Source organism: Procambarus clarkii, chromosome 4, assembly GCF_040958095.1.
Source record: "Procambarus clarkii isolate CNS0578487 chromosome 4, FALCON_Pclarkii_2.0, whole genome shotgun sequence".
NCBI classification, from domain to species: Eukaryota; Metazoa; Arthropoda; class Malacostraca; order Decapoda; family Cambaridae; genus Procambarus; species Procambarus clarkii.
In genome coordinates this window covers 43608128-43623440 of record NC_091153.1, presented here as the reverse complement: position 1 = coordinate 43623440, position 15313 = coordinate 43608128, and positions in this window count along the sequence as shown.

Sequence of the window (15313 nt, the reverse complement as noted above, 5' to 3'; positions counted from 1 at the left end):
GCTAAAAACTGCAACATCCTACTTGTACCATGAAATTTATCTTGCAAAACGGGCGCATCTCGCATATAGTTTAATTTTGCAAAGAACATATGAACAAGCTTATCCTGTTTGCATGTCTTGAGTTCCTCCAATCAGCATTGACAATTGTCAGGCAGGATCATAGAGCCGAAGCTCAACCCCCGCAAGCACAACTAGGTGAGTATCTTGCCTTTACCACACTTACAATGACTAGACCACAACAAAAATAGAGCGGTTGGCTTTAGTTTACACAGCCTATGTAAAAAAAATAAAAAAAATATTTTACGACATTTCTCTTGAAGTCATGTACTAGCCTTAACACGACATTGACGAAAGTACGCCTTGGTCACATTAGCTAGGTTGCTCCTGGAACCATCTTGAGTTATATCTTGAGATGATTTTCGGGGCTTAGCGTCCCCGCGGCCCGGTCCTGGACCAGGCCTCCTTTTTGTTCCACATCCCTAGGAAGCAGCCCGTAGCGGCTGTCTAACTACCTATTTACTGCTAGGTGAACACTGGCACCAGGGTGTAGGAAACTGGCCAGTTGTTTCCGCCTTCGCCGGGGATCAAACCCGGAACCCTAGGACTATGAATACCGAGCGCTGTCCATTCAGCCGTCAGGCCCCCTACCATCTGCGAGCATCCGATAATGTGTATCAAGTTTGGCAGTAAACAGCCTGAAAAGGTCTCGCAGCACCGACGCTTGGCATGCTCTCTAGTTAAAATTATTTATGTACTTTTACCTGTATATTTAGAGTTGGGACGAGTGCATATTGTGTGCGAATGGAGCTCTGAAGCGTAAATCTAAATAGGAGTTGGTATATGTGAACGGTCAATGCAGTCGAGTAATACATAACCAACAACCGGATCTTGAAGCTGATCAACACACTATGCCTACCTACCTTGAGGCTACCTTGAGGTGCTTCCGGGGCTTAGTGTCCCCGCGGCCCGGTCGTCGACCAGGCCTCCTGGTTGCTGGACTGATCAACCAGGCTGTTAGACGCGGCTGCTCGCAGCCTGACGTATGAGTCACAGCCTGGTTGATCAGGTATCCTGCCAGTGAGGTAAACAAAGGCATTGCCAGACTGGTGGCTTTATTAATCAAATAATTACAGTGCAGTAATAACCCTGCAATAATTAAAGCCATATACTAATCAATACACATATACGGTTTAAGCACTGCATATAACAATAGGCAATAAGGAATTCCAGTTTTTAACAATGTATAACGATAAGCAACTACATATGCCTAAAGCCAGGGCAAACAGAAATTAAGCAAGACATTACATTCTACCAACCTGTATACAAGCTCGACCCGGCTGACCTGACGATCACAACAATAATAGTCAAGCGAGCGTCCAGCCGGTACGATATAACCTCCGCCCCCGATACGGGGAGGACTACGTAGGTATGACATTTTTACTACAAATAGCAAGTATTAGAAGCACTGGAGGACCAGCGAGTTTCTCTTAAGAAATTATCAACTAGGATGTAATGATTAGGCTAGCTAGCAGGCGATCTGCAAGCGACCATAAACCAGGGTGAATCTGGGTCCAGGGACTAAGATGCTGAGATAAGCTCGCTCCCAAAAACAAAGAATTGGTTACACGACGCAGACTCGAGCTCTCTAAATCAAATCAATCTAGTGCCGAGTTAGGTTCCAACCTAACTTAAAACCACCGCCTTCGACCGTCTATTTTAAAAGAACGTATTGACGAGTCTACGTATTTAGTCCATTGGTTTCGATTCATTAATGCTGTTAAAATGAAACTGACAGGTATAAGCCTCGGACCTTCAATCTCCCTCACTTGTTTGAATATTTGTGAACCATTTGTGGTTTTTAAACCCGGTGGAGATATGGTTAACTCACAGAGGTGATTATGAAACAACAGTGATCTTGAAACTGTGCCCAAGTACCAGGTTTGTTTACTGTCTAGTATTGAATGTTTCCCGAAGTTGAATTGTTGAATTTCTCTGAATTATGTCTCAAGTAGTAAGGGTTTATAAGTTTCAGAGAGTTCTACATTTTGAATGGTTTGACGTGGTGTCGATGTTGTAACTTGTTGATCCTATTCCAGTGGTAGCCTAGCCAGCTGTAGCCTAGCCAGCTGTAGCCTAGCCAGCGGTAGCCTAGCCAGCTGTAGCCTAGCCAGCGGTAGCCTAGCCAGCTGTAGCCTAGCCAGCGGTAGCCCATCCAGCTGTAGCCTAGCCAGCGCTAAAATATCTTTCAACGTTTAAGCATCTAATATTGATATTTATATATATATAGTAGGCTATCATTCCTTTTTACAGGCTATTCATGCCCGTGTCACCTCTTGGGTGGCTTAATCTTCATCAGTCTATCATTCCTTCCTTTCTGTAAAGAGATGTGAATGAGTCTTGTATCCATTTTAAAGTCTTCCGATTTTTCCTTGTAGTTGCCTTGGCAAGTTTAAATTTGTTTTCGTTGAAATAATTTTTTCCATTGCTCGCTGAAGGTTAGTTGTTTTGCTAATTTAATTTTTGTTCAATATCTTATACCGAAGTCAGTGATATATACCCATAGGCTAATAGGCTAACGTTTTATTTTAATAATTACTTACCTCTACCGAAGGGATGTTAATTTCTGTCCATATGTGAATGGTTATGAGGATGAGGAAGACTAGGGCTAATAGTGACGATATTGTCTTGATGTTTTGAGCTCAGACTGGATACCTTTTGACTGCCTTCTTATAGAATTGGTTATTATTTGTAGGTAGTGTATGAACCGGGCTATGGTTCTTGTTAGACTACGAGCAGTGGTGTTTTATATGACGAGTCTACGCAAGGTAAGGTTTGATAGACCTATGTTTCAATCAAAGGAAATAAAAATACTACGGGCTCACCATAGCCCGTGCTACTTGAAACTTTTTGTTCCAAGTAGCAAATCTTAAACAACAACAACAAAGGGAATAAAATGTTGGAAAAAAATCTACCCGTCTGTTGACCAAACCACACATTAGAAATTGAAGAGACGACGACGTTTCGGTCCGTCCTGGACCATTCTCAAGGCGACTGGACAATCAACTTGAGAATGGTCCAGGACGGACCGAAACGTCGTCGTCTCTTCAATTTCTAGTGTGTGGTTTGGTCAATATTCTTCAGCCACGTTATTGTGATTCATCTTCTGCAATCTGTCCGTCTCTTGGAAAAGCCTTCGTGAATCTTAATTTCCGCTTTATTTTTGTTGGCCTTTCCAGATTCACCTTTTTTAGTTTAAAATAATGAAGATATTTACCTGGAGGTTCGTTTGGTGTATTGGTGCTTGTCTCTGGAGCCCAGACAGTCTTCAGTGTTTTTGTTTTAATCATTGGGGCGCTAAACGTGACGCCATTAGACTGCTTATTCAGGTACCTCTTTAACCCCTGGGAAACTACCAGATATGCTACATCCAAAAGAAGTAGCTGACCTACCTTGAGGTTACCTTAAGGTGTTTTCGGGGCTTAGCGTCCCCGCGGCCCGGTCGTCGACCAGGCCTCCTGGTTGCTGGACTGGTCAACCAGGCTGCAAGGAAGAGGCCTGGCCTAGCCTAGTTCGGAGGGCCCTTTAGCTCAAGGAAAACTACGACGCCCCCTAGACTGACAGCAAGGCTCTCAAACCAACTCAACCTCTTGGAAGGGGTTACCTTGAGATGATTTCGGGGCTTAGCGTTCCCGCGGCCCGGTCGTCGACCAGGCCTCCTCATTGCTGGACTCGTCAACCAGGCTGTTGGACGCGGCTGCTCGCAGCAGGCGGGGTTACGGTACGATCAAATACTGCTGAGATTACCGGATTCTTCAGCTCTGGTAGACTGTCGTAACACCACCATTGTATATATATTTGTAGATGGTCTGCAAGATGCCTTTTCGTCAGTGATTACTCAGGGGGTAACCACAAAAGAAGGCCAGTTCGACTCTGCTTTTGTAGCGGTGCGTGGCCATCACGCTGTTGTTCCGTGTGTGATGTGTGTCTCCTGACGTGTTTTGTGTGAAAACTTGGTGTAGAAAAGTCATGCTGGTCATTGTTGCTGTGTACCGTATATGGCTCGGGGTGCAGAGGTAGGCAAACGGAAAAGTGGTTCTCCATCGATTTTTGATGTGTATTAGCAGTTAGTAGACCACTCGATGGTTAGCCCAGGCCAAGAGAATAGGTTCAGTGTTTCGACGCTTGCTACGATCATTTTATATCGCTTTAGGGTCCTTTTACCAAAGGATATCTGATCAACCAGGCTGTGATTCGTATGTCGGGCTGCGAGCAGCCGCGTCCAACAGCCTGGTTAACCAATCCAGCCACGAGGAGGCCTGGTCGACGACCGGGCCGCGGGGAAGCTAAGCCCCGAAAACACCTCAAAGTTAGGCCAAACGTAAGGTAAGAGGTGTAAAAAAAAGAAAAGAGGTAAAGATTGTTGTTACAAAATATGATAGTCTAAACTCCGGGAATTATGTTTAAACCTAATGTGGGTATGTGGGCCTGCGGGCCGCTCCAAGCAACAGCCTGTTGGACCAAGCTCTCACAAGTTAAACCTGGCCTCGGGCCGGGCTTGGGGAGTAGAAGAACTCCCAGAACCCTATCAAGCAGGTATTCATAAACACATACATGAATAGTCATTTTATATCAAGAAAGATTCAAGCCCTATTTTCTTGTCTCAATAAACATCTCCAACTTGAAGAAGTGGCCCACAACAGTCTCTGTACAAGAGAGTTTACATCTATGGTGAGTCACACTATTACTAATCTTGCTCCACAATCACCAGGTTAGGCGGCAACTTTAGTTCCGTGCAGGCTGCACCTACAGTAAGCAACCTTTGGATACTTGACTAAGATTTCTTAGCCAAGTATCCAACTCGAACTCCCAGTCAGTATCTTGTTGTGTTTATATTCCAAGCAGAAGTGTAATCATTTGAGTTTTACAGTTTTATCCATGAATTTAATATCTTAATAAGTTGTTTAGTTATGTCAAACATGTCAACTACTGTTGACATGGTAACAAGAAGTTTGTAAATGGTAGGCTTGCTAAACCGCAAAATCTCGGATCACGAAGAGTGGTTGGAGTGAGGACTGGTGGTGTTTTTCTATCAAGCAGTTTTCAACCAGGGTTATGTGGACCCCCTAGGCCTCTTGAAGTAGTTTGTAATGCACCAATTAGGTCCTTGAGGTAGTTTGTAATGCACCAGTTAAGTTCTTGAGGTAGTTTGTAATGCACCAATTAGGTTCTTGAGGTAGTTTGTAATGCACCAATTAGGTCCTTGAGGTAGTTTGTAATGCACCAATTAGGTCCTTGAGGTAGTTTGTAATGCACCAATTAGGTTCTTGAGTTAGTTTGTAATCCACCAATTAGGTCCTTGAGGTAGTTTGTAATGCACCAATTAGGTCCTTGAGGTAGTTTGTAATGCACCAATTAGGTCCTTGAGGTAGTTTGTAATGCACCCAACAAATAATTACAATCCACCAGTATTTTTAGAACTGTCGCGTACCGCAACTCTCTCTCTTCCCCCCCCCTGGCGTTCTCACCCACTCCGGGGTACGCGTACCCGAGGCTGAGAACCCCTGCGAGTGTAGCAGGTGGGTGGTGAGAGAGAGACTTGGGAGTCATAGTTAGCCGCGACCCGAGACCGGTACAGAATACATCAGTGCTCGAAATCAGGCAAGCAGGATGCTGTGTTTATAATGAAATGCATCGACGACAGAAGCATGGATATCATCATTTCAAGCTGGCATATACAAGGGGAGGTAGGGATATCAACGGGGTTCTGAAGCTATGAAGATATCAAAATCCGCAACAATGGGCGCAAGTTGGAAGATTTAGATTTTAAAAGGGATATGGCACGTGTTGGTTTAAAAATAGTTATGTGGATGAGTGGAATAGGCTGGCAAATGGCATTATTGATACAAACAAGCTTTTAACAATTTTCAAGGATTGATTAGGTAAGTATACATATGGGGTAAGAGTTGGTGTATTTAAATGGGGTCTTGTCTAACATGGGTTATCTTGAGGTAATTTCAGGGCTTAGCGTCCCCGCGGCCCGGTCCTCGACCTGGCCTCCATTTTGTTACACCTCCCCAGGAAGCAGCCCGTAGCAGCTGTGTAACTCTCTGGTACCTATTTACCGCTAGGTGAACAGGAGCTTCAGGGTGAAGGAAACTCTGCCTATTTGTTTCCTCCTCCGCCGGGGGATCGAACCCGAAACCTTAGGACTGTGATGCTCCTCCAGCAGGTGGGAGTGGGAGGAGGTGCTCCTCCTTCAGCAGGTGGGAGTGGGTGGTGGTGATCCTCCAGCAGGTAGGTGGCTCATCCAGCACTCGGTACACGGAAGCTCACACTCGTACATGAAGGAGATCTGTGTGCACGTGAAGTCGTCACAATGCACGAATGGTCACCAGGTGTGGCTAGAGCAGGTGGGACGACCGCTGACTTGCATAGGGATGTGTCATTAGGTCGTACTTAACAAGATAGTTTAGCCGGCCGTCGGTGTCCGCCTCGTTATAGCGGCCTAGCCTCTGAAGGGACGTGGGAATTGTAACTAACTATGCCAGTTGCTGGTGCATAATGATTCCTAATCGTGGGAAAGGACGTAAAGGCAAGCTTGTGGGCGGCAGGCAGCAATAACCTGGCTGATCAGGCAGTTGTAATGAGAGTCGGGTTTAGCGTTAAAATCAATTGGAGATCGATACATGTAAATAACAGGTAGCCTGCATTTTGAAGTGTAAAGATTTTAATATATTATCTCCCCATTTAAATACATTGTTTCGAATTCTGTCTCGGAGTAGATATTTCAGAACTCTATTTATACCCACTCATTAAACCTCTTGAGCCATTTGTATACTTCAGTCAAGTCGCCCACTTGGCCTTCAAGGTCCTCTTCACGAAGGAGGTTCCTGAAGCACTTAATTACTTTACCTCAAGATAAGCTAATTCACATTCTATTTATTGCAAGATGACCAGAACTGTGTGCTCGCATAACATAGGGTAGCCTCGTTGATTCTGGGGATCAATGTCACCTCGGCCCGGTCTCTAACTAACTGCTGAAATTGAACAAATCCACAAGGGCCGTGACGAGGGTTCGAACCTACGTCCAAGAGGATCCCAGACGCTGCCTTAATCGACTGAGCTACGGCATGGTAAAATAATTGAAACCGGGAAATTTATCCTGCTTTACCGACGGATCCTGCAGTCTCTCCGAGACACAAACCAGGGTTTTACGCAATTCCCATATGCACTCGAGCTATGTCAAAAGGCTGTTCGTTCCAACCCTCGTCACGGCCCTTGTGGATGTGTTCATAGAGCTACATATTAAACTATATCCATAGAGGCTACCTACCTTACCTACCTTGAGGCTACCTTGAGGTGCTTCCGGGGCTTAGTGTCCCCGCGGCCCGGTCGTCGACCAGGCATCCTGGTTAGGATTCGGCAATCTCTTCAACTGCTGAAAGTTAGTGTAGCGGTCACTGAAACCTATAGTCACTGATTCTCATGGTGTAGAGGCCTACATAAGCACTGAAATGGTCACTGAATAAAGATTCGTATTAGTGACTGCATAGTGAGCGGTGTGCAGGTGAGTGAGTGTATCCCAGTGACTATTTTAGAAGAAAGTATTCGTATCAGCTTATACATATGATTACAGTCATGATTGGACTAAACAGGTCTAATGATTGGACTAAACGGTGTGGTGTTGTCCAAATCAAACTTCGTATTTGGCATAAAGTGAGCAACATTAGCTTACCATTTGAACGGTAATATATATATTGGAAAATTATAGTGTGGTTTACCATTAAAGCGGCGAGACAGATATTAACATAATTAATATCACAATATTAGAATGATGAGAAAAGAATTGAAATGAGAATTAATCTAAACTAATTTATAGGAATTATGTACGAGCCTATTTGGAGCAGTGGAAGCCGGTAGAAGGTATGTGGTCAGACGATGGAGGGGGGGGGGGGCAGGGGCAGGGGCGGGGTGGGTATTGTGTGTACCAAAGAGTTCATGACCCCCATCCCCCCCCCCCCCCCACACGGGTAAGTGATGACCCAGGCTTGACCCGGACACTCACCTTCGCCCCATTCCCATACGTCCTCTGCATTACTACTATCCTGCCACCTCTCCCACTACCCACTCTTAACTCCCTACACACGTGTACTGGCGGGGACCTGTACCTCCACCAACCACTACTGCAGCGTGTGTATACTCACCACCATCACCACTCTTACATACTTGGGGCTTCTGGGAGCCGGTCGGCTGAGCGGACAGCACGCTGTACTTGTGATCCTGTGGTCCTGGGTTCGATCCCAGGCGTCGGCGAGAAACAATGGGCAGAGTTTCTTTCACCCTATGCCCCTGTTACCTAGCAGTAAAATAGGTACCTGGGTGTTAGTCAGCTGTCACGGGCTGCTTCCTGGGGGTGGAGGCCTGGTCGAGGACTGGGCCGCGGGGACACTAAAGCCCCGAAATCATCTCAAGATAACCTCTGTCTCTTCTCATAATAATGGTATAGCCATTGGTGAAGGAAGGTCTTGTGCCTCTCTATGCTGCTGCTGCTGTAACTCTCGGCTGTGCGCTTTCCCTGCACTCTGTTGTTGTTTAAGATTTAGCTACTGGGAACAAATTTCCAAGTATCACGGGCTATGGTGAGCCCGTAGTGGACTGACCTGGCACAGGAGCGGGGCTGTAACTGTTCTGTGTTTCCCTGCACGCTGTTGGGTTATGTTGTTGACCTGTGCTGCATTTGCCTACCAACTCTAGCGTCATGGGGTGTGGTGGTGACCCCTGGAAAGCCTCCTCCTGCGTCCCCCTACCTGTTACACCCGCTGCTTCCTTCCCCTTTATCCTGTTCCTCTACCTTACCCCTGCTGGAAATGGAGCACCCCCTGCTCCCATATCCTACGGCTCCCTTAGCGAGTCCCCTTAGCGCGGGGACGCTAAGCCCCGGAAACACTCCAAGGTAACTCCAAGGTAACTCCAAGGTAACTCCCCCTTTACCCTTGCCTCCCCCTTTACCCTTGCCTCCCCCTCACCCCCTTTTGCCTCCCTCCTCCAATTGCCTCCACGTTACACTTTCCTCCGCAGACTCCAATTCCACTGGTTTTCGGAGGCACTCATTTAGATAAAAGGAATCTATAAACTTTGGGAAAGGCGGAGTCGAACGAGTATTTTATTGTCTCTTATTATTTTATTTACATCGTAACGGCATTAAGAGCGCTTATTGTTGTATTATTGGTAATAAATGTAATAACTGCAATAACTTTTATAGGTCAGGGTCCTTTTTTTACCGGTTTTAGTAGGTTCTAACCCAGAATTCTTGCAGGTTGCGAGAAATGTGCAATAATAGCGGAAGAGGTGGTAGTGGCGGGAAGGGAGGAAGGCTATCATGTTATCGTGTTATCATGTTAAGCCATAGCATGTATTTTCCACGGCTTGCTTGCCAGGCATTAAAGCCTGCAGGCCATGGTTGTTATGCATTATTCCCTTGACGCAATACATTATTCCCTTGAAGTGATTCATTACTATCTAGAAATTATTCATTGCCCAGAATTTCCTTGTAGTTCAACCCGTCCTCTCGCCTAGTTTTGTGGTTACCTTGTGATGGTTCCGAGGGTCAACGTCACCGCGGCCCGGTCTCTGACAAGGCCTTCCTCCTGGTTAGTGGTCTGGTCAGTCAGATTGTTAGATGTGGCTGTTCGCAGCATGACGTATGAATCACAGCCTGGTTGATCAGTTATCCTTTGGAGGTGCTTATCGAGTTCTCGCTTGAACACTGACTGTGAGGGGTCGGCCAGTTATGCCCCTTATGTGTAGTGGAAGCGTGTTGAACAGTCTCGGGCCTCTGATGTTGATAGTTCTCTCTTGAACACTGTGAGGGGTCGGCCAGTTATGCCCCTTATGTGTAGTGGAAGCGCGTTGAACAGTCTCGGGCCTCTGATGTTGATAGTTCTCTCTTGAACACTGTGAGGGGTCGGCCAGTTATGTCCCTTATGTGTAGTGGAAGCGTGTTGAACAGTCTCGGGCCTCTGATGTTGATAGTTCTCTCTTGAACACTGTGAGGGGTCGGCCAGTTATGTCCCTTATGTGTAGTGGAAGCGTGTTGAACAGTCTCGGGCCTCTGATGTTGATAGTTCTCTCTTGAACACTGTGAAGGGTCGGCCAGTTATGTCCCTTATGTGTAGTGGAAGCGTGTTGATCAGTCTCGGGCCTCTGATGTTGATAGTTCTCTCTTGAACACTGTGAGGGGTCGGCCAGTTATGTCCCTTATGTGTAGTGGAAGCGTGTTGAACAGTCTCGGGCCTCTGAGGTTGATAGAGTTCTCTCTCAGAGTACCTGTTGCACCTCTGCTCTTCAACGGGGGTATTCTGCACATCCTGCCATGCCTCCTGGTCTCATGTGAAGTTATTTCTGTGTGCAGGTTTGGGACCAGCCCCTCTACTATACGCTTAGGTTATTAAGTATATCTCCCGCCTGCGTTCTAGAGAATACAGATTTAAAGGTTGTAAAGGTTTTATTGAAGGATTCTAACATTAGAGGATTTCTGCACGATCTCCAGGTCAGTGCCTAAATCTTTGAATGGGACTGTTACTGTGCAACATTATTCCACTCTGTGAGAGCGTGTAAAGATCATTTACGGCTAGAATCCCCTCTATAAAACATCTAAATTATTGGGACCGATTAAAAGTTATAAATATTTGTGTAGAGTACTGTTACGTGATAATATTGTTTGAAATACTGTACCTTGGTAGTGGCACTGTATCTGTATCAAGCTGTATCAGAACTGTATCACGCAGATACAGTTTTGTCGTTATGGATTATAGCAGACGTTGGATATAGTGATATTTATTGCCATGAAATGATAAGTGAGTTCAATGTATCGCAACAGGGCCTGGTCCCAGGTCCCAGGTCGAGTTTGGGAGTACAAAAATTCTTGGAGTCGACTTAACGAAACCAGTACATCTTTCCTGGCGGCGTTGTTTACAGTGATTAATTATGATGTAGTATTGATACTTAGTGATTCAATATTTCCATTATATTTGTAGGTTATTCCATGACGTGGTGCATCGTTGCCATATTAGAACAAACTGTTTGAAAGTGATACACTGGTTAGGCCACCCGTTAAAAAAATACCCTCACGAGGTGAGACGGAGTTTCTTTCCTACCGTAAAGTAATGCATTCTTGTCATGGAATGTTGCATTTTCGCGCGTGAAACACTGCATTATCGCTGTGCAACGATCCAGTCTGACGGTGTTGTGATGCATTATTGTCCTGACTGTGCTCTTCACCCCCCCCCCTTCCTTCTCTTGCCACTTACTAGGGAGCTTAAAAGAGACGAAGACAGGGGAGATGGGTAAGTAGTCTAAGCTCTTTGTGGTTATCTTGTGGTGATTATTATTATTCTCTCTCCTCTCTCCTCTCTCCTCTCTCTCTCTCTCTCTCTCTCTCTCTCTCTCTCTCTCTCTCTCTCTCTCTCTCTCTCTCTCTCTCTCTCTCTCTCTCTCTCTCTCTCTCTCTCTCTCTCTCTCTCTCTCCTCTCTCTCTCCTCTCTCTCTCCTCTCTCTCTCCTCTCTCTCTCCTCTCTCTCTCTCTCTCTCTCTCTCTCTCTCTCTCTCTCTCTCTCTCTCTCTCTCTCTCTCTCTCTCTCTCTCTCTCTCCTCTCTCTCTCTCTCTCTCTCTCTCTCTCTCTCTCTCTCTCTCTCTCTCTCTCTCTCTCTCTCTCTCTCTGGCATAAGGCACCACTTAAGGGCACAGTGTCTGTGCCAGATGCTGGTCTGCAGGAACTGGTTGGTATCAAATTGGTTCGCGAATTATCCCGCCCTCGAATATACAAACAAAATTTTGGATTGTGGTTATGTTTTTGTTATTGGATTATTGTGTTTTTGCGAGCACTTTTATTCGCGGGCTGCAGGTTGTGGGCCAGATTATATAAAGACATCTTCTATGCCTTCTGGTCTTGGGAGGAGGCTAATCTTGAGATGATTTGATGATTTGATTTCTTGAGATGATTTCGGGGATCAACGTCCCCGTGGCCCGGTCCTCGACCAGGCCTCCTGGTTGCCGGACTTGTCAACCAGGCTTCTTTTCAATGGTGCTGGTTATTATCAAGTCACGTGACTTAGAAATGGTCCGGGATGGCGGCATTTTATTTTCAGTGGCGTGATCGAGTGTCATACCTGGTTGATGGGGTTCTGGGAGTTGTTCTACTCCCCAAGCCCGACCCGAGGCCAGGCTAGACTTGTGAGAGTTTGGTCTTCCAGGCTGTTGCTTGGAGCGGCCCGAGGCCAGGCTTGACTTGTGAGAGTTTGGTCCACCAGGCTGTTGCTTGGAGCGGCCCGCAGGCCCACATACCCACCACAGCCCGGTTGGTCCGGAACTTCTCTTAGAAAATAGTCCAGTTTTCTTTTGAAGATGTCCAAGGTTGTTCCGGCAGTATTTCTTATAGTCGCTGGGAGGACGTTGAACAACCGCGGACCTCTGATGTTTATACAGTGTTCTCTGATTGTGCCTATGGCACCTCTGCTCTTCACTGGTTCAATCCTGCATTTTCCTCCATATCGTTCACTCCAGTACGTTGTTGTAAGGAATTATTGGACCGGTCCATCAAATATTTTCCAAATTGCAAATTTCCAAACTGGTTGACCAGACGACCAACCGAGAGGCTTGGTTGGAGACCGGGCCGCGGGGTTGTTGATCCCCGGAAGCTACACACAGTAGACATGGGTGGTAGGTAATATATGAATTATGATCATATTAACTAATGTGACTCATACGTCAGGCTGCGAGCAGCCGCGTCTAACAGCCTGGTTGATCAGTCCAGCAACCAGGAGGCCTGGTCGACGACCGGGCCGCGGGGACACTAAGCCCCGGAAGCACCTCAAGGTAGCCTCAAGGTAGGTAGGTAGCCTCGCAATCGCTTTCGTTCAATATAATACTATTCTAGCGATTTTAAGTATTTATAATAATGTATTTGTCTTTATGACCAAACTGCACGCTAGAAGATCAAGAGACGACGACGTTTCGGTCCGTCGAGGACCATTATCAAGTCGTGTGTGTCTGTATCACACATAAACTGATAAATGGTCCTCGACGAATCGAAACGTCGTCGTCTCTTGATCTTCTTGATGATCGTCGATCTTCTTGATATGATCAAGATCAAAAAGATCTTCTCTTCTGATCTCTTGGTGATCTTCGTGAGTAGTTTGGTCATCAGCCACGTTATTGTGACGCATCGTTTGCGTGTATTTGTTTTATTGAAAGGATTCAGGTAATAAGGTTAGTGTTCTCTGAGCATTTGTCCAGAGGTAAAAGAAAGGTGTTTCTTAGGCTTATGTTTTAAAGTAGGCTTAAAGAGTTCTAGTAACTTCAAAAATATTATCGTTGCTTTGATACCTCTGACTTTTAAAGTTCTACGGTGTGGTTTGACTGTTTTGTATCAGGCTAGGCAAAGCAAAGGATACTTGATTAACCAGGCTGTGACCCATACGTCAGGCTGCGAGCAGCCGCGTCCAACAGCCTGGTTGACCAGTCCAGCACCGAGGCCTGGTCGAGGACCGAGCCGCGGGGACGCTAAGCCCCGAAAACACCTCAAGGTAACCTCAAGATGGGGGAGGGAGATAGAAATAGCCTAAGCTACTCTATCCCTTTGAGATGTTTTTCTTTCTTGTCTCAATAAACATATTTGAACTTGAACCTCAAGATAAGGTAGGCCTACGGTTCCAATTTTAATATTTTCGTGGGCCTAGCCTAGAGCGGGAGCTGGGATATTTCTTCGTTGAATTTACAGTCGTACAATATTGCTTCCCGTAGCCCATTAGAAGACACAGTTTACATCAGTTTGGAGAGTTGTGTTCTATACCGATGCTGTTGTCATAACACCATTTAGGTTACACCTCCAAAGGCTACCTGATCAACCAGACTGTGATTCATACGTCGGGCTGCGAGCAGCCGCGTCCAACAGCCTGGTTGACCAGTCCAGCAACTGGGAGCTGCTACGGGCTGCTTCCTGGGGATGTGTAACAGAAAGGAGGCCTGGTGTAGGACCTTGTAGCCTGGTGGATAGCGCGCAGGACTCGTAATTCTGTGGCGCGGGTTCGATTCCCGCACGAGGCAGAAACAAATGGGCAAAGTTTCTTTCACCCTGAATGCCTCTGTTACCTAGCAGTAAATAGGTACCTGGGAGTTAGTCAGCTGTCACGGGCTGCTTCCTGGGGGTGGAGGTCTGGTCGAGGACCGGGCCGCGGGGACACTAAAGCCCCGAAATCATCTCAAGATAACCTAACCTCGACGGCCGGGCCGCGGGGACGTTGATTCACGGAATCACCCCGCGGTAGGCTATCTTCTTGAGGTTATCTTGAGATGATTTCTGGGCTTAGCGTCTCCGCGGCCCGGTCCTCGACCAGGCCTCCTTTTTGTTACACACCCCCAGGAAGCAGCCCGTAGCAGCTGTCTTAACTCCCAGGCTGTATATGTCCTGTAGTATATAGTAGTATTATAGTAGTGTAGTAGTATATAGTAGTATTATAGTAGTGTAGTAGTATATAGTAGTATTATAGTAGTGTAGTAGTATATAGTAGTATTATAGTAGTGTAGTAGTATATAGTAGTATTATAGTAGTGTAGTAGTATATAGTAGTATTATAGTAGTGTAGTAGTATATAGTAGTATTATAGTAGTGTAGTAGTAATGTACTATACCAGATATACTTTTTAATAGTTTTATGGTGTGTATGATTTATGAAGTTTTCCTGATATTCCTTAACGTGGAATTATTTGTTAATTTCTGGAAAATGTAACTAAAACAATATTGAATATATATGGAGAATTTTGAACAAAATTATGTTCTAATTGAATAATATTATCGATGGCAAGTTGCCGTGGTAAAATAATAATAGTAATGGTTTAAACAAAACTCTGCAGGCGATGAGTCACAATAACGTGGCTAAAGTATGTTGACCAGACCACACACTAGAAGGTGAAGGGACGACGACGTTCCGGTCCGTCCTGGACCATTCTCAGTTCGATTGTGACTTGAGAATGGTCCAGGACGGACAGAAACGTCGTCTTCCCTTCACCTTCTAGTGTGTGGTCTGATCAACAAAATTCTCATTATACTATCTGGGCCTTGGGATGATAATTACAGATGTATTAATAATAGTAAGTAAATGAATGCAATGCTATCATCTTGAGGTTATCTTGAGATGATTTCGGGGCTTTAGTGTCCCCGCGGCCCGGTCCTCGACCAGGCCTCCACCCCCAGGAAGCAGCCCGTGACAGCTGACTAACACCCAGGTACCTATTTTACTGCTAGGTAACAGGGGCAT